We start from the raw sequence: 19283 nt of genomic DNA, 5'->3' as shown, positions 1-19283 counted from the left end.
AAATCAAAGGCAGCTTTTCTATAACAGAATGCGGCTGAGGCCATTGCCAGAGTCAACAGTGAATAAGCTTCAAGTCCCAGCAACACTGACTTACTATAAGATCTTGGAAAGCTTACCACTTCTGTCTTAAATTTTTCCTTCCTAAAGCCTAGTGTTTTACTATTTCTTGCTTCTGGAGCATTTAAAATTTTTTAAAATTTTTATTTAATTTAGTTTTTAATTTACATCCAAGTTAGTTAGCATATAGTGCAACAATGATTTCAGGAGTAGATTCCTTAAAGCCCCTTACACATTTAGTCCATCCCTCCTCCCACACCCCTCCAGTAACCCTCTGTTGGTTCTCCATATTTAAGAGTCTCTTATGCTTTTGTCCCCGTCCCTGCTTTTAAATTATTTTTGCTTCCCTTCCCTTATGTTCATCCATTTTGTATCTTAAAGCATTCCTATGAGTGAAGTCATATGATATTTGTCTTTGCTTGTAGAGCTTTTTTTAAAAAATAGGGAATGCTTTACAAATTTGCATGTCATCCTTGTGCAGAGGCTATGCTACTTATAGAGCATTTAAAAATAATAAAGAGCTATTGTGTTTTTCTGAATAAAACAAACAGAAAACCCCTGAAAACAGCTAACTCCAATTTCTTAAAGGGTTTGTGAGAGAAACAATTTGAGTGCCAAATGCCAGCTGTGGGCACACCAGATACTGGGAAAGGTGTGAGTGGATGGGATTGTGCATGCCCTGTGGAGGGGCCATTGATTCAGAAATCTCCACTAGACAGGAGGATTAGAAAGTCTTCAAAATCTTTATACCTTACATTAGGATCCCCAAACCTAACAAAATATGTACAAGACCTATGTGAGGAAAACTACAAAACTCTGATAGTGAAATCAAAGGAGAGCTAATAAATGGAGAAGTGTTCATGGATAGGAAGACTCTATTTTTAAGATGTCAATCCTTCCCAACTTGATCTACAGACTCAATGTAATCCCAATCAAATTCATAGTAAGTTATTTTGTAGATACTGACACACTGATTTGAAAGTTTATTTGAAGAGGCAAAAGACCCAGAATATCCAACACAATATTGAAGGAAAAGAAGGTCAGAAGACTGACACTACATGATCTCATGACTTATTAGAAAGCTACAATAATCAAGACAGTATGGTATTGATGAAAAAAGAAAAAGACAAACAGATCTATAGAACTGAAAAGAGAGCACAGACATAGACCCACATAAATGAAGTCAAGTGATCTGCACCAAAGAAGCAAAGACAATACAATAAGTGCAGACAGTCTTTTCAAAAAATGCTCCTGGAATAACTGAACATGTATATGCAAAAAAAAAAAANACATTATAAGAAAAAAAAAAAAAAAAAAAGAATCTAGACACAGACCTTATACCTTTCACAAAAAATCAACTGAAAATGGGCACCAGAGCTAAATGTTAACATGCAAAACTATAAAACTCCTAGATTTTTTTTATCAGTAATTCATTTTTAGATACAACACCCAAGGTACGATCTGTAAAATAAATAATTGATATCTTGGAGTTTGTTAAAATTAAATATTTCTAGTTGCAAAAGAAGGTACTAAAAGAATGAGAAGCCACAGACTGGGATAAAATATTTGCAAAAGACACATCTGAAAAAAAAATTATTATCCACAATTTACAAAGAACCCTTAAAATACAACAGTGAAAAAGTGAACAATCCAGTTGAAAAATGGGCCATAGACCTTAACAGACCTCTCCCAAAGAAAGTATACAGATGGCAAATAAGCGTATGAAAAGATGTTTCACATCATCATTGCAGGGAAATGCAAATTAAAACAACAATGAAATTAATATGGCCAAAATTTAGAACATTGATAACAGCAAATGCTGACAAGGATGTGGAGCAACTGGAACTCTCATTCATTGTTAATGGGAATGCAAAATGGTGCAGCCATTTTAGAAGAGAGTTTGACACTCTCTTACAAAACTAAACATATTCAGCATATGATCTAGCAGTCATGTTCCTTGGTATTTACCCAAAGGAATTTAAAACTTATGACTACATAAAAACCTGTATATTATTGTTTAAAGCAGTTTTATTCATAGTTAACAAAACTTGGAAGCCACCAAGATCTCCTTCAGTAGGTGAATGGATAAATGAAATGTGGTACATTCACACAATGGAATATTACTCAGTGCTAAAAATAAATGAGCTATCAAGTCATGAAAAACTTAAATGTATATTACTAAGTGAAGGAGGTCCATCTGAAAAGGTTAGGGACTGTATGACTTCAACTATATGACATTCTGGAAAAGGCAAAATTACGGAGACAGTAATAACAATAAAAAGATCTGTGGTTGCTAGGGGTTGGAGGATGAATAAGCAGAATACAGAGGATTTTTAGAGCAATGAAAATAGGTGGTATCATAATGATTGATGCATATCATTATATATTTGTCAAAATCCATAAATATGCAATACCAAAAATGAACCATAAGATAAATTATGTGGATAATAATGATGTGTCAATGTAGTTACAATAAGGACAGGAAGTATATGGGAAATCTATGTACTTTCCCCTCAGTTTTACTGTGAACCTAAAACTACTCTAAAAAGCTAGTCTCAGGGCTCCTAGGGGGCTCAGTCGGTTAAGTGTCCAACTTCAGCTCAGGTCATGACCTCATGGTTTGTAAGTTTGAGCCCCACATCGGGCTATGCGCTGACAGCAAGAAGCCCAGTTGGGACATTCTGTCTCCACTCTCTCTGCCCCTCCCACCCCCTTAAAAAATAAATAAACAAAAATTCTTAAAAAGTAAAATAAAAAATAAAGTCTTAAGGCACCTGGCTGACTCTGTCAGGGAGCATGCAACTCTTGGTCTTAGAGTTGTGAGTTTGAGCCCCATCTTGAGTGTAGAGATAACTTTATTTTATTTTATTTTAAAAAACCATTTTTTCTTAAGTTTTATTTATTCTTGAGAGAGAGAGACAGTGCAAGCAGGGGAAGGACAGAGAGAGGAAGACACAGAATCCCAAGCAGGCTCCAGGCTCTGAGCTGTCAGCACAGAGTCCAACACGGGGTTCGAACTCGTGAACCACGAGATCATGCCCTGAGCCGAAGTCGGACACCTAACAGACTCAGCCACCCAGGCGCCCCTAATCATAGTTTTCTTTGGGTGGTAGGATTATGGATGATTTTTATTCCTCTATGTTGCTACATTTTTCAAGTTTTCTAAAATAAACATTTTATTTTTAAAAAAAAAACAGTGGAAATAGATGAAAACCATACATGAGAAGTGGGAGAAATTATCAGTGATTCTGGACATCCCAAGTAGTTTTCCCTAAACTCCACTTGGGCTAAACCCAGATGGCCCCATACCTTCCATTATCATGTCAAACAGAACAGGGCAGCAATTCCAGCTTTGCCATGTCTCTAGCTGAATACCCTTACACATGCAAGGAAGATACTTTTTGTGCTTTTATGTTCTTAATTTATAAAACAGTGACGTAAAATCTCACAAGTTGATAGGAGGATTAAATGAAACAACCCATGAAAAGCCCAGGAACATTTGTCAGAGCTCAGGAAAGTGTATTCCCTCCCTTATTCTAGAACTAGAGCAAAACACCTGCAGATCTATAGGTGGGACAGAGACAGCTGCAGAGGTGAGTGGGCTCACGAGGACAAGCAGGGACCACCTCTGCACTACAGCTTTGATCCTGTCAGTTCTACTCTTCATTCTAATGACTATGGAAATGAGGGGAACACTAATTAATGAGGTAGACAATGATGTGATTAAAGGATACCCTTTGGACAAGCAAGAGCCCCTTCTCAAAGTCATCAGGCAAGGGTCAGCTCTCTTCTGGGAGTTCTGGCTGGAGTTAAATCTGCTTTTGACCATATAGCTGACCTGAGATGGATATCATACTGAAGCCAATGATCCTTGAAGATGAAATCATCTTTAAGGCTTCTTTCCGCTCTGATTATAATGCTATAATTATTTTTTTAAATATTTTTATTTATTTCTAGGAGAGAGAGAGAGAGACAGCGTGAGCAGGGGAGGGTCAGAGAGGGAGGGAGTGACAGACTGAAACAGGCTCCAGGCTCTGAGCTGGCAGTCAGCACAGAGCCCGACGCGGGCCTCGAACCCACGAACCGCGAGATCATGACCTAAGCGAAAGTCGGACGCTTAACCGACTAAGCCACCCAGGCGCCCCTATAATGCTATAATTATAGTAAGCAAATCCTGAAAGGAATTTGTTCAAATCTATCCAGGCCTCCATCTTTTAGTGCTTGGCAGATTACTGTCAAGTTCCGTGGGCCATGACAATCCAGGGGGCGTCATTTGGAAGTGTGAAAGATGATTCCTGAGACTCCAGCAGCAGGAGCCCTTCCCAGAAAAAGGAGAGGGATGTAGATCAGGAGCCCTTAAGAGACTTCATGCAACTGCACCCTTCCCTCAGGGAGCCATGCGGATTCCCTGGGGCAAGGAACATCAAAATAGCGCTGGAATTTCCAAGCCTTAAAATGCTAGGGTGTGTGCTGAGGTAGGGATCGGCGAGGAGGGGCGGGAAAGAATCCCTAAGGAAGGAGGGTTTGGTTTTGGTTTTGGTTTGAAGCTGAGGAACAGATATTCTGGACAGTACCATCCAGGAATTCCGCTTCTCTAAGCGCTTTTGTGGCTCAACAGATCCCAGGAGACTCTAGCACGTCATCACTCAACTGTTACCTCTTCACTGCCTTCCCCAGCCGCCGTCCAGGAGCCTGCTCCTGGTCACCATAGCAACCGTGACGAGCCAGCATCCCGCTCTGCAGCACCTTCTCAAACCTCAACTGAGATGCAGCGGTGAGGACGGGCAGCGAGAGGCAGACACCCAGGATTTCATTCCTCCCTCGTTGCCTCGACTGTTAATCCCTGTGCTTTGAGAGAGAATTGCAGCGAAGGGACAAGGGGGAGAAAAGGCTGTACCTTGGAGACTCCGGATGCTAACCTCCGGCGGGTGGTCCAGCGGGAAGGTGGAGTGTGCAGCACTTGTGATGTGTGCAGCCATAGCAGCACCACCTGCATTCTGAGGACCGACTGACGGTGGAGAGCCAGCATTTATTACGTATCGAGGAGATGCCCTTTGAAGCTCTAACTGGTGAGTACCATCAAGTCTTCCTTTGGGTGAACAAATCTCCCAAATGACGAGGTTATATGTCTTGATTGCTGCCTTAAAAAAAAATCACATCTTTAAATTGCTTATGATTGGGAAGCATTTTCCCTTCTGACATCTTTGGGTTGTCTCTCTTTAAATGCACGACTTCCTTAACCAGTGGGAGCCACACGATAGTCTTGGTTGTCTCCATTACCACACAATACCCCATTGGTGCCGATGCAAGCATCACAAATAAAAGCTCCAAAACCTATCAGAGAAGGAGCCGGGCTCAGTTTCCCAGCACATTCATCCAATTTGCTTTGTGTTCCATTCCTTCAATCAAAGAAATAACGTCCCCAGGCAAACCAGTGGCTTGCCAAATGTCAGAGGAATGAATGCCAGGAAGTCCTTGTCGAAACCGCGTCCTTTCTAGTGATCTCAAGGAAACGAATCCATTACCTCAGCCAAAAGAAACAATTGTTACGCGAGGAGAGAAATCTACTTTACTCCAGCAGAGGGCGCCAGCGCTTGCCCACACAGCTAAGTACACAGTCCACGCATGAAATAGGCACAGATACGCATGTACCGGGAGGCTGCGCGGGGTGCAGCGCACCCCTTCTCTTGGAGATTTTTAACAAAAGAATGGTCAAGTTCATTCCTTCCAGGTAGCAAAGGGAAGGGCCAACCGACTTCTAGGGGACTGTATCTTGCTTTATAGTATTGAATGATTACAATTCCATAGCAAAATACTTTGTGTGTATGAAGTTCTTTCCTTGCAAGCCAACCCGTCTCGTTCCTCTCCACCCTCCACCCCCCCAAAAAGCTTTCTTATTGGTCTAGCACTGTGATCAACTACTTAAGAGTTGTTATTGTCATAAAGATTCCTTTCAGGGCGCCTGGGTGGATCAGTCGGTTAAGCGTCAGACTCTTGGTTTCAGCTCAGGTAATGATCTCACGGTTTGTGAGTTCGAGCCCCACATCTGGCTCCATGCTGACAGTGCAGAGACTGATTGGGATTCTCTCTGTCCCTCTCTCTCTCTCTGCCCCTCCCCCTCCTCTCTCAAAAATAAATACACCTTAAAAAAACATAACAAAAAAAGATTCCTTTCGAAGGAAAGGCAAAATCTTGCTAAAATGCAAGATAAACAGAAGGCTGAACTGCTGGGTCCCTGCAATACTCTGCAGTGGTTCTCAATCCTGAATGCATGTTGAAACACCTGGGGAGTTTAAAAAAATACTGATGCCTGGGTCCCATCTCCAGAGATTCTGACTTACTTGATCTGGGATACAGCCTAAACAGTGGAATTTTTTTAAAGCTCACAGGTGACCCTAATGAATGAAATTTGCGATCCACCATTCCAGTGGATTAGGATGACAATTTTCCGGTTGAACTGACAATTAAACTAAGCTTCTCAAATAAGGTGCTGTTGTAGGACAGGGTATATCATTGTCGTGACTGCCTAGAAGCTACATGCAAAGACAGATGCCAGGGATCTAGATGCTCAAAGAGGCTCAGGATGAAGGTGATGTTTCAGAGGAGGGAGGGAGCAAACATCTCTCTCACAACAGGTTTTCTCACTAAATGAAATGTTCTGATTTATTACATTCCAGGGCAAGGGGAAGGAGAGATGTGTGCCTTTGCAAGTCTATAGGGTGAAAGCCATGGCTCCCTGTAGATGTATAGACTTCATATCTGTTAGTACTAACCAGGGTCACCTGTGTAAATCTTCCACCCATTTCAAGGAGAACAAACATAGAAAGTACAGGAGGAGTTAGGAATGCAGTGGTCACTCTAAAGAAGGGAAAAGCAACAGTAAGATAACCTAAGAATTATAAAGCATTATCCTTCCCAGGCCAAACTCCCGAATGGTTTGAACTCCTCCCAAACTTAAGGGAAAATCTAAAACCTTAGTTTCCCTGAAAATTCAGGCACCAGGGTAAGCCCTCTTACAAGTACTATTGAAGCCTGGCAGGCAAACCTTGTTGTGGGACGTTCTTCCAATGCTCACATTCTAATATTATCTCATGAATATTCATAAGTCCTGTAAAGCAGGTGGGAGGCAGAAACTACACAGCAATACCTAAGGTGCTCAAGGAAGTTAGGTAAGGCCTCAAAACTCTGGGCATGAGAAGTTAGAATTTTAAATACACCATTAAGCATCATCTACCAAACTAGAGCCAGAAATTCACCCATCAAAGCTGCCTTATGCTCTTCAATTTTGGTTAAATAGAGAAATAGTTATGATCTTCTTGAGGAATAGGTATGAAAGTACTGTATCTTCTGAAACCCTCAGCAAGCCTCAGTCATTCACCTAATAAACAGGCAAAAGAATTAAGATGCTGTTTAAAGATAATAACAGGCTACCTAATGTGGATCACAAAACCTTATGTGCCAGGGCCACTGAGCAAGTGGCTGGGCGGTATTTCCTGACTACAGAATGACCATAGCTCTCCCACACTGCTACACAGGACTATTTGTCTCCCCATTCTCAGGCTCTGACTTAGACAAGCCCTTTCTTGGTGCCTCTCTCTCAACAACCCAAGATAGTTCTAACAATCTCCATCCTTCCCTTTAGTCATTGTTTTTCCAGTCTGTGCACAGCCACACACCCAACACATTTTTGTCTCCTCATGGAGTCCACCTGACCTCTTGAGACAATGTCTTCACTTACCCAGCATGGGCCTCACACAGTCTTTCCCCAGCATTTACTTGGCAAAGCCAGGCGGTAGGCATGCTTCACCTTGCCTGCTCTTAGCTCTCTCAGATGAACCGGAGCTGCTTTCGACTAATTCCACATGAAAGATGGCTCACAGTGGCTTCTGCTACCTCAAACCCAAAGACCCTCTCCCAACAGGCCACCTCAGAGCTGATCCACCTCACAGGGCAGGCCAGGCCAACCCTGTGAAGGCTGCCAGTCCTAGCTGACTAAATTGGGACGAGCAAAAGCATGCCCCTCTCTACTGTGACCACCAATTATCTAGTCTATGAAAAGGGGCAATTTGCTTCAACAGGACCCTGGAAGAAAATGTCCAATTGACCTGATTTAATCCATATATATCCATTCATTTTCAGGTGTCACCCAAGTGTAGAGTGCGAATACTTAACAGGAATGTGATACATTAATAAAATCCTATTTTATACTTTTTCAGACTCATCAGTGGGTAATGAAATCAGTTTCGTGAGTCATGACCAGCATTTTAAAAAGAAAACCAAGTAGAATAGAATAGAATAGCAAATATCAGAGTGTATCCCCTGCAGTGAGGGGAAACTTTGTTTCCTAAAACATGTGTTTCAGTTTTATCTCTGTGTATATCTTGTTTGTGTGTACTGAGTCAGGATGCAAGATGTATTTCCTATTGTAGGTCACATCTGAGAATGTTTTAAAGTCTTTGCCTTACCGCAAACACTGGCCAAAACTAAAGTTGAATCAAAATTAAATATTAAAAAGTCAAATTCTAGAACAGCTAGCAAAAAAAAATAGAATTCAATATATTTTATATCCATGGTTTATTTTGAATCAATAAGGAATCCATGAGGCGGGAACTATTCATTCAAATTTAAATTTAAAATTTGACCAAAAAAATGAAGAGAGTGGGGGAAATATTTGCATTATATATTATAGACTAAAAGTTAACGTCTTTAGGGGTGCCTGGGTGTCTCAATCAGTTGAGTGTTCAACTCTGAATTTTGGCTCTGGTCTTGATTCCAGGGTCATGGGATCGAGCCCTGCATCAGGCTTGGTGCTGGGCATGGAGCCTGCTTAAGATTCTCTCTCTCTCGCCCTCTCTCTGTCTCTCTCTCTCTCTCTCTGCCCTTCTCCCCTGCTTACACACACAGAGGGAGAGAGAGAGAGAGAAAGGGAGATGGGGTATTGGAAAGGGAGAAGCAGAAAGAGTTAAGCATTGACTTGCGCTTTTTTAAAGGCTCATTTCTAAAAGGCTCTTTATTCCAGGTGTGGTAATACAAGAAACTGAGGGAGAATCACAACGTCTGTCCCTCCTATTGCTCTCTTACATTGAACCAAACCTTTAAGAAAGTATTTTGAATACTACCAAAAAACATTCTTCAGAATTAAAAAAAAAAAAAAACACTAGACACTATGATTCCATTTACATGACATGGAAAAGGCAAAAATAAAGAGAAAAAAAAAAAAGATTAACAATTGCCAGGAGCTAGAGGTGTGAGGGAGAAGCTGACTACAAAGGGGAACAAGGAAAGTTCAGGGATAAAAGAACTATTTTATAACAGCATATATTTGTTAAAAGCCAGAACTCTACGCTAAAAAAGTAAATTTTATAATATGTAAATTATACCTCCATAAACCTGACTGGGGGTGAAAACTGTGGATAAATTCAGGGTCCATAAAAAGAAATTCACTCGCAAGAGGAAGTAAATGAGCAAACACATAGATATGTATTTATTTTGACAGCAATCAAAAATGCAAATTATAACAACTCTGTGATACTGTTTTATTTTTTTGCTAATAATTAACAAATTTTAAAAACAACATAATGTTATTTAAAGTGCAATAGGTAAAAATTGGGGGGAATGCAACATGACAGTGTAAAGGAAAAGCTCTAGAAGTACTATATCCTGGAATTTTTCCCGACAAAAGATTTTTAAAATTCCAAATGCATGAAAGATATCTTCTACTGTGTTAGCTTTAAAAGGAAAAAAATTAGAAATAGCTGAAATGTCTAACAGAGGAATAGTGAAAAAATGTGTGGTACATCAACGCAATGGAATATTTTGCATTCATAACAAAAGCTTAAATCCAGAGATATGAATAAAGAAACATGGAAAAGATTTATGATTAAATGGACAACAAAACAAAATAGCAAACATACCATGTTTGTAACTTTAAGTAATGTGTGTGCACCTGGAAGACAAAATATTCACATGCAGGTTGCTGTGCTAAAGTGATGTATTCAAGATGATTTTTAAGTTTTAAGAATTCACTTGCTATTGTATATTGCCATTTCAGTAACAAAGAACCCTTAAAACCTTCACAATTCAAAGAAATGAATGTAAAGAAGAAAAGAAATCCCAGATATTATATGTCACAATTTTGTTTTCTTGGTCCTAGAAACCAGAAAATCATGAGAGTCATAATTATGTTGAATAAATTTAAGCTGTATGGATTTTCTTTCACTCTTGTTATGAGCTAATGTCTATTTGGGTAAATTCCTTGCTTATGGCAGGCCGTTTATAATATCTGTTAACTAATTAGGTCTTGTAGTTGTGTTTTTCACAATTTCAGTCCTAGAAAAACCTGAATTTATCTCTGAAAAAGCATCAGAAATCTCAGTACAAATAACACTTTGCCCTTATCTGTATATTTTAAAAGGACTTTAATTTTTACAGCATAGGGAACACATCTTTGGAGCTTTTTCCCCATAAAAGAAGTATAAGATTATTTGGGGTATGTCACAGTTCTGGAGAGAAAGACGAGGTGTAGAATAGACAGAGATCTGGGGAAATTTTCTTAGAAACGTGCCTAATGTAGATGTTTAATTTTTTAAATGTTTATTTTTATTTAAAAAATTTTTTACTGCTTTATTTATTTCTGAGAGAGAGAAAGAGACAGTGTGAGCAGGGGAGGGTCAGAGAGAGAGGGAGACACAGAATCTGAAGCAGGCTCCAGGCTCTGAGCTGTCAGCACAGAGCCCGACGCGGGGCTCAAACCCACGAACCATGAGATCATGACCTGAGCCGAAGTCAGACACTTAACCGACCGAGCCACCCAGATGGTGAAAGAGGCAGAGACAGAGTGTGAGCAGGGGAGGGGCAGAGAGAGGGGGAGACACAGAATCTGAAGCAGGCTTCAGGCTCTCAGCTGTCAGCACAGAGCCCAATGTGGGTTGAATCCATGTGGGGCTTGAATCCATGAACTGTGAGATCATGGCCTGAGCGAAGTCCATTGCTTAATCCACTGAACCCAGGTGTCCCTAATGTAGTTGTTTAAATGATAGAGCTGTTTTAATTGACTTGAGAAGGGAAGTGAGGAAAGGAGGGAAGAGATGGGGGCAGAAAGAAAACCAGCCACTTAGAAAACTTGCTTTTTCTTTAAAAAATTTTTTTCTAATGTTTATTTATTTTTGAGAGAGAAAGAGAGAGAGAGCCAGGGAGGGGCAGAGAGAGGGGGAGACATAGAATCTGAAGCAGGCCTCAGGCTCTGTCAGCACAGAGCCTGATGTGGGGCTTGAACTCATGAGCCGTGAGATCATGACCTGAGCTGACTCAGTAGGCACTGGACAAAGGAAGATTTGACATCTTTTCCTTCTCTGTAAAAGGCTGATCCACACACTCTCTAGGAAGAGAGAAAGAGAGAGAGAGAGAGAAAGGAGAAAAGGAGGAAAGGAAAGGTTAAAAAGAAGGAAAGGAAGAAAGGAAGAAAGAAAGAAAGAGAAAGAAGAGGTGCCTATGTGGCTCAGTCAGTTAAGCATCTGACTCTTGATTTTGGCTCAGGTCATAATCTCATGCTGGTTGTGGAGTCTGCTTAAGATTCTTTCTCCCTCCACCCCTCTCCTTGCTCTCATGCCCCCCTCCCCCACCTCAAATCAAATCAAATCAAATCAAAATAAAAGTCTGATCCGTTTGGATGTGTGCTCTTAAATCTAAAAAGTACCACTTTGGGGGCGCCTGGGTGGCTCAGTCGGTTAAGCGTCCGACTTTCACTAGGTCATGATCTCGCGGTTCGTGGGTTCAAGCCCTACGTCGGGCTCTGTGCTGACTGCCAGCTCGGAGCCTGGACCCTGTTTCAGTCTGTGACTCCCTCTCTCTCTGACCCTACACTGCTCACGCTGTCTCTCTCTCTCCTAGAAATAAATAAAACATTAAAAAAAAAAATAAAATAAAAAATAAATAAAATAAATAAAAAATACCACTTTGTATACCAGCAGTTTCAAATTTGTTGGTTCCATTCTGAGGCTTTCCCGGGGCATCTTCTATCATTATTCCACTTCCTAAATGTGCAGTACCATATTCTCTCTCCCCTCTTTTCTCTTTCCTCAATTCCTTTTTCCCTATTTTTTTTTCTCTTTCACAATTGAAAACAGCTGTGTAAAATAAGCCCTATTCAAACATAACCCAAGTGGACTGAACTTGACCTATGCCTCATGGAATATTGAAGCTGATGTTTTTATTTTTAAGAGCACTGTAAGCAGCAGAGGAAGGTAGAATTGGAAAGAGAGTTTCTTTTCCTCCTCACTGCAAAAGGAACCAATCACAAGGGTATACATATATATATATATACATACATATGCGCGCACGTGCGCGCACACACACACATATAGAAAATACAGCAAGATTTGCTGTTTCCTAGAGACTTTCAAGAACTTGGTCTGAGTTGAATTAGGGAAGAGCCTTCTTGCAAGTTACATTATGACTCTAGGAAACTCAATTGTGATGATGATTACAGTGTAGTAATTCTAGATTTTATTTTGCAACAACTGTAGTGACTAGAGATTTCTTCTACAGACTGTCTTGGTTTTTGCTTGCTCATACTTAGAATTTCTGACTACAGAACATACGTACCAATGACCTCGGGCAAACACTTCTTAATTTTTGACATTGTATTACGGAAAATTGATGCAAAAGTAGATTTACAAATTTTTCAAGTTGCGTTTAAATTTCCTTTTTCTTGGCATGGTGATACTTGCAAATCAAGAATTAGTTAGATTTAATTGGTTTTTAAAAATCTAATTTTGTAACCACACTATGAAATGTTAGCCTATGGATAAACTCCATAACTCAGGATAAACTTCCAGCTCTGGGACTTCCCTGTCCATGATCCCCTTAGCTTTTCTCCAGAAGACTGTCGTTTCAAACCAGTCTTTGGCATAGACGAGAAGAGGAGCAAGGACATCAAGCTTTCACATCCTCATATTTTCATAGGGCCATATGACAATGCGTGTAGCCTAGGAATCAAAATTGTATCAAATCATTCTCTTCCTCCCTCTTCACTGTCTTATCCTCTAGACAATATAGGCTGCTGAGCCTGTCCAAGGCATCCTAGGAGACTTTAGGCTACATGTAGCTTGGGATATCCCTGGAGCTGCCTTAAAGCTAAACACCTCTAAGGATCATGATGAACGGAACTAGTGGCAGTAATAGGTGTGATATTTGTAATGCTTGGGCTGAGTTCCTATTAGACTACAGAATCCATCCACAGCCAGTGTTTCAGTCAGCATTTTTTTGCTTTGCCGCGAGAGAAAGCTGACCTGATCTAAGTTTTTAAAATGGGGGGAGGAGGGAGAGGTAATTACTGTTTCATATAACTGGCTTCCCATGAGACTTGATTCAGGGCTCACAGATGAGACCAGGTCCAGCTCTGTCTCTCTCCATTTCTCAACTCCACTCCTTCTGGTTTGTTCGTCTTGCAGGCCAGTTCTACTTCATGGCCCCAGATGGCTGCCAGCAGCTCCCAGAGCTACCTGTATCTGACTTCAAATCCAGAGAAAGGTTGTAATCAATACCAGCCAAACTACACTGAGAATGGAGGAAGGGTAAATTCTTCAATGGGAAATTAGGCTGTTGATGGCTGGAGAAAAGGAGATCATGTAGAGGCAACCACAAAACAAAGATAAAGCCAAGGAACAAGAAAGATAAGCAAGAGCTGAGAGTAATAGTGAGTGGATTAGCCAGCCACTCAATGTAAAGGATGGACTGCCAGGTTGGCCCATCTTGGACTTGACCCCATCACAGAATTGGGCGTTGTTGAAGAAACACAAACTGATTTTATTAATTTTTTGTTTAGTTTTGAGAGAGAGAGGGGTGGGGAGGAGCAGAGAGAGAGGGAGACACAGAATCCAAAGCAGCCTCCAGCTTCCAAGCTGTCAGCCCAGAATACACTGTGGGGCTCAAACCCACAAACTGTGAGATCATGACCTGAGCTTAAGCCAGACGCTTACCCGACTAAGCCACTTATGCACCCCTCAAACTGATTTTAATAGTAGCCAGTACTAAGTATAACTCAGGTGACTGATACCCATTTTAGCTGAAAAAGTTTCTATGCTTGAATTTGTTACCCATTTCAAAATTATAATGTATAGATTTAAGTGTTGTTTTGAGCCATCTGTTTCACTACCTTTTTTATTGGTTCAGGTGAAATGATACTGAGTTTGTCTGAGCATTGATCATTTGAGCAGATTCTACTCTGCTCAAAGATTTTTTTATCCTTTTTCAGGGATTTGGGAGAAGAATGGTTGAATGGAGGAAAAGGGAAACACTCATTTTGCGGTTTAATTCCAGGGTACTTGAAAGGAAAAATGGATATTTATTACCTTGATAGGTAAAAATACACTATAATAATTAAAACAATGAGATGTTTTTCATCTGTCAAATTGTCAAGGATTACAAAAGAAGACAAATGCCCAGGATTGGTGAGGGTTCAGAGAAATAACCCTATCATACCTTGCTGGTGAGAAAGTAACTGATATAAACTTCCTGAGAGACAATTTGGCAATGTAAATGAAACATTTAAAAATACTCATGTCTTTTGACCAAGGAATTCTATTTCTAGAAATACTAGAAAATAATTATAGACATATATAAACATTTACCTATATGGATAATCCTTGAAGTTACATACAATAAGGAAAAATTGGAAATAATCTTAATGACTAAAAATAAAATCTTCGTTAAGAAACGTTAAGTATAGCCACTTAAAGTTTAGTCACTTAAAATAATGAATTAGAATAATATATATAGGCATGGGAAAATTCGTTAAGGAGAAAGTAGACTGCAGAGCAGTTTGATCAAATTTTATTTAAAAGATACATACCGGGGCACCTGGGTGGCTCAGTTGGTTAAGTGACTAACTCTTAATTTCAGCTTGTGGTTGTGTGCTCGAGCCCTACATCCAGCTCTGTGCTAAGCATGAAGCCTTCTTGGGAATCTCTCCCTCTCTCACTGCCCCTCTCTCCCACTCACTCTCTCTCTCTCTCTCTCTCTCACCCAAAATAAATAAATAAACTTAAAAAAAATAAAAGATACATACAAAAAAAAGAAGACAGATACACAAAGAAAATATAGGAAAATACATTAAAATAGTAACAGTGATATGCTGTTGAAGGTAATGGGTAATTTTAAATTTTTTGTACTTTTCTGTATGAAAGATTTTTAAACAATGAACATGTATTACTTTTGAAATCAGAAAAAAATATTTTCTTAAAAGTAAGACAGAATATACTGCAATTCTTCTTTTTTTTAAATTTATTATTATTATTTTTTTATTTCTAGGAGAGAGAGAGAGACAGTGTGAGCAGGGGAGGGTCAGAGAGAGAGGGAGACACAGACTCTGAAACAGGCTCCAGGCTCTGGGCTGGCAGTCAGCACAGAGCCCGATGTGGGGCTCGAACCCACGAACCGCGAGATCATGACCTAAGCGAAAGTCGGACCCCTAACCGACTAAGCCACCCAGGCGCCCCTATACTGCAATTCTTCTAATGTCCAAATTGTGGATTGATATTATTTCCTCTCCTGTTTCATACATGTCTAGTTATTTCTGGGCACCCTGCATTTCTCTACTTTCCTCCCCAATATATATGCCCGCATCCCTGCACCCCACCCCCTGCCTTCTCCCAGAATTCAGCCCAGTGATCCTCCTCCTATTCTAGATGATGGCCATTCAAACATGAGCTTGCAATTAGACTGGGGATGGAATCCTGTCACACACTTTTTCAGGAGTTCAGGCTGATCCATTCCTCAGCAAGTGGATCTGATGTTTATCAACTTCTCTAATTGATAAACTTCATGTGTGATCCTTCAGGATAACCCCACACAATCTGACTGTCCTTTGGGCCAATAGTAGGTGCTCACTAAATGTTAAAGTGCATAAATAAAGCACTTAGATAAGTGCATTTGAGAGCTCTGTGGAGATAAGAAAATACTGGAGAGCAATGGGAGTGAAAATTGGCTGGACTGACTAGTCCTGGACCAGGCAGTGAGCAACCCAGAAGTATTGGCTTCAGAATTACCATGCTCAGCCTTCTTAATCGACATTAAAAGTTTACTGACTTCCACATCATTTTGCCAGTGTGTCCACCCCTGTGAGGATTTCAGCAGTTTAAAAAGAATGAAATCAGGGGCGCCTGGGTGGCTCAGTCGCTTGAGCGTCTGACTTTGGCTCAGGTCATGACCTCACGGTTCATGGATTCAAGCCCCACATCCGGCTCTGTGCTGACAGCCAGCTCAGAGCCTGGAGGCTGTTTCAGATTCTGTATCTCTCTCTCTTTCTGACTCTCCCCTGCTCACGCTGCCTCTTTCTCTCTCTGTCTCAAAATAAATAAATCATTGGAAAAAAAAAGAATGAAATCATTAGCCCAGCTTCTATGTTCAGGGCTATGTTACAGGTGTCAGTGGAGCAGGATATTTTACTAAACAGCAATTTGGAAATGTCCCTGAATCTGTCAGCCCTGCACATAGAGATTNTGCTGTTTTTGTTGCCATTTACTATTGAATTTGCCAGATGTGTCAAAGGCATAGTCTCATTATAAACAATAAGCCAGTAGAAAGAAATATATAGTGCTTCTCACTCTTTGTAGAAGCCCTCCTTGACTTGTTTTCTGCCTATGGTAATAATAAGTGCTGGTACCATTCTCCCTGGATTTCATGGTTTGGTTTGCTGTTATTTGTTCCTGTGTTGCTTATAATTGTTCTCTACTTGTTATATGTGAAAAGATTGTGTTCACTCAGGAAGCAGGGATTTCAATGGGAAAGACGGACAACTTGGAAAACCAGACTTCATTATTTACCAGCCTTGTTACCATAGCCAAAATGGTCAGCCTTTCTAAGCTGTAGCTTTCTTCCTCACTGCAAACAAACTGCCTTTAACCTTCCTGACATAATTGTTTTGAGGCTTAAATGATACTATAGGTATAGAAATGTTAAAAATGATATAAGTGTATGACATTATCTCTTGAATAGAATGAAGTAGGTTCTTAAGAAATAGGAGCTGGGTACTTGAGTGGCTCGGTCGGTTAAGCCTCTAACTCCTGATTTTAGCTCAGGTCATGATCTCAGGGCTCATGAATTCCAGCATCACATCAAGCTCTGTAGCTCTGTGCTGAAAGTGCAGAGCCTGCTTGATATTTTCTCTCTCCTTATCTCTGCTCTTCTCCCACTCACACCCTCTCCTGACGAAATACTTTAAATAAACTTAAAAAGAAAAAGGAGTAGGAGATAGTAAGTATTGTGCTGTGGGGCTGTGAAGGTAGAAACTACAGTTAGACCTCTACTGTGTACATTTGGGCAAATCAGCTTCTCTAAGACTCACTTTTTCTCCACAAAACAGTAATAATAATAGCATTTCATAGATTTGATGTGATGGTGAAATGAAATGATATATGCAGAGCACTTCCCAACAGTACTTAGCACATAGTAACCATTCAATGAATGTAAGCTGCTGCTGTTGTAAATGAATGAGAGAGGTAATTATGTCAATAAAAATTGCATGTTGGAGGGATGCCTGGGTGGCTCAGTTGGTTAAACATCCGACTTTGGCTCAGGTCATGATCTCGTGGTTCGTGGGTTTGAGCCCCACATCAGACTCTGTGCTGAGAGCTCAGAGCCTGGAGCCTGCTTCAGATTCTATGTGTGTGTCTCTCTCTGCCCCTCCCCCACTTGCACTCTGTCTCTCAAAAATGAATAAACATTAAAACTTTTAAGAAAAACATAGTGCCATTAAAAAAAAAAAAAGAAAAAAATTGCATATTGGGGCAGAAACTCAGGATCATGGTAGCACAGAATAGAAATGGGAGTTCTATAAGCTAGCAGCTTCTGTCAATCAACTTGGGAAGTTTTCATGGAGAAATAATTGGAAGATGAGCAGGGTGGGGGGGGGTTGTAGAGTGGAGCTATTAGAAAAATATCCTAAACACCCCTTATAATTTGGAAGAAGATTGGGTGGATGTAGGGTGAGCAGATGATGGAAGGTCAAAAAGTTCTGAAGAATGAAGGTGGAGCTGGTGTGAAGTTTGGTGGCCAAAACGTAGTCCTAACTTCCTGAATAAAGCTCTAAAATAGAGCAGACTAAGCCCCCAAGGGATGTTTTCAAAGTCTTGAATTTGACATGTAGTGTGACCAAAAGCATGATTGGCCATGGATAGTTGAATGGCATTCCAGAGACTTTAGATAGCACTTCAGCAACCCTGATGAAGACTTTAGCGAGCTGTGGCAGGGACTCTGGACAGTTCAACAGGTGAATTAACTATTAATTGAAACTTTGATACTGAGGAGGAAGAGAGAAGGAAGAGATGACTCTTGCAAGAGTAGAAATTATGAGATCCTGGGGATAGTAAAGAGTTGAGGTGTTTTCCTCACATAAGAAGAATGCTTTAAGAGAGGAGGGATAAAGTATATTGAATTCGTCTTCATAAAAGATGGGGTTTATACTGTCTGTACAAAGGATTTGGTGTCAGAAGGTCAAAGTTCTTTAAGGTGGTGGAGCCTGCCGAATATTGAAGAATGTATGTAAATATTGTGAATTCCATGCAAAGGATTGTAGGATCACAATACATGAGAGAGACCATCAGATATCACTTCTAGTCCAATATTGGAGTAGATGAGGAAACTGAGGTGGAGAGACGGAGTAACCTACCCAGAGTCACACACGTATGTCTGGTTCAGTTCTCTCCGTATTTTCTTTTAGCTGTCTAACCCAAACATTTGAGGAGCCCCTAATCTCTTTATTTCCGGTCTGGCCAGGATAGCAGGAAAATTCCGGTTTGGTTTTGTCGTGGTTTGACGGCAACAAACAAGTTCCCTTTAAACGCATGCTCTCTTCTCCCCATCTGGCAGGTTTGATATGCCCACCGTGTTTTCCCATTGGCCATTTTGTGTGGCTTCTTGCGCCCGTCCAAGATTCCCAACCAATCAAATCCTCCCTCTCGCACTTGGCCCAGCTTCGAGGAATGTACCATATGGACCATGCGGGGAGGTAGAGAAGAGGAAGGGAGTGGCGACCGCTCGTTTCTTTACCTTTTGCATATAGCCGTGAGATTCTGGCAAAGTCTGAGCCTGTAGGTAGCAACGGCAACCGTAAGGACGGGAACCACGTGCCATTTTCAGAGGCGCACTTGGATTTGTCGCCCCCGAGGCCGGGGTCCTATGGTCGGGGCTCGAGGGCCGCAGCCCCTGCCCTCCCCTGTGCCCGCCCA

At 40.8% G+C, this 19283-nt stretch overlaps 1 protein-coding gene across 5 annotated transcripts in view; it reads left to right on the top strand.

The window, feature by feature from the left end:
- MICAL3 (microtubule associated monooxygenase, calponin and LIM domain containing 3) overlaps window positions 1–19283 on the top strand; it is a 267770-nt gene that overhangs the window by 42393 nt on the left and 206094 nt on the right. For all 5 annotated transcript variants that reach the window (XM_077759278.1, XM_077759277.1, XM_077759276.1 and 2 more), the window contains exon 2: window positions 4735–5126. The gene's annotated coding sequence lies outside the window, so the exon portion shown is untranslated. The remainder of the gene's footprint in view (window positions 1–4734; window positions 5127–19283) is intronic.

The sequence above is a fragment of the Crocuta crocuta genome, unplaced genomic scaffold (assembly GCF_008692635.1).
Source record: "Crocuta crocuta isolate KB4526 unplaced genomic scaffold, BGI_CrCroc_1.0 scaffold72, whole genome shotgun sequence".
Lineage (NCBI taxonomy): Eukaryota > Metazoa > Chordata > Mammalia > Carnivora > Hyaenidae > Crocuta > Crocuta crocuta.
This window is presented reverse-complemented; position numbering and strand designations above follow the sequence as displayed.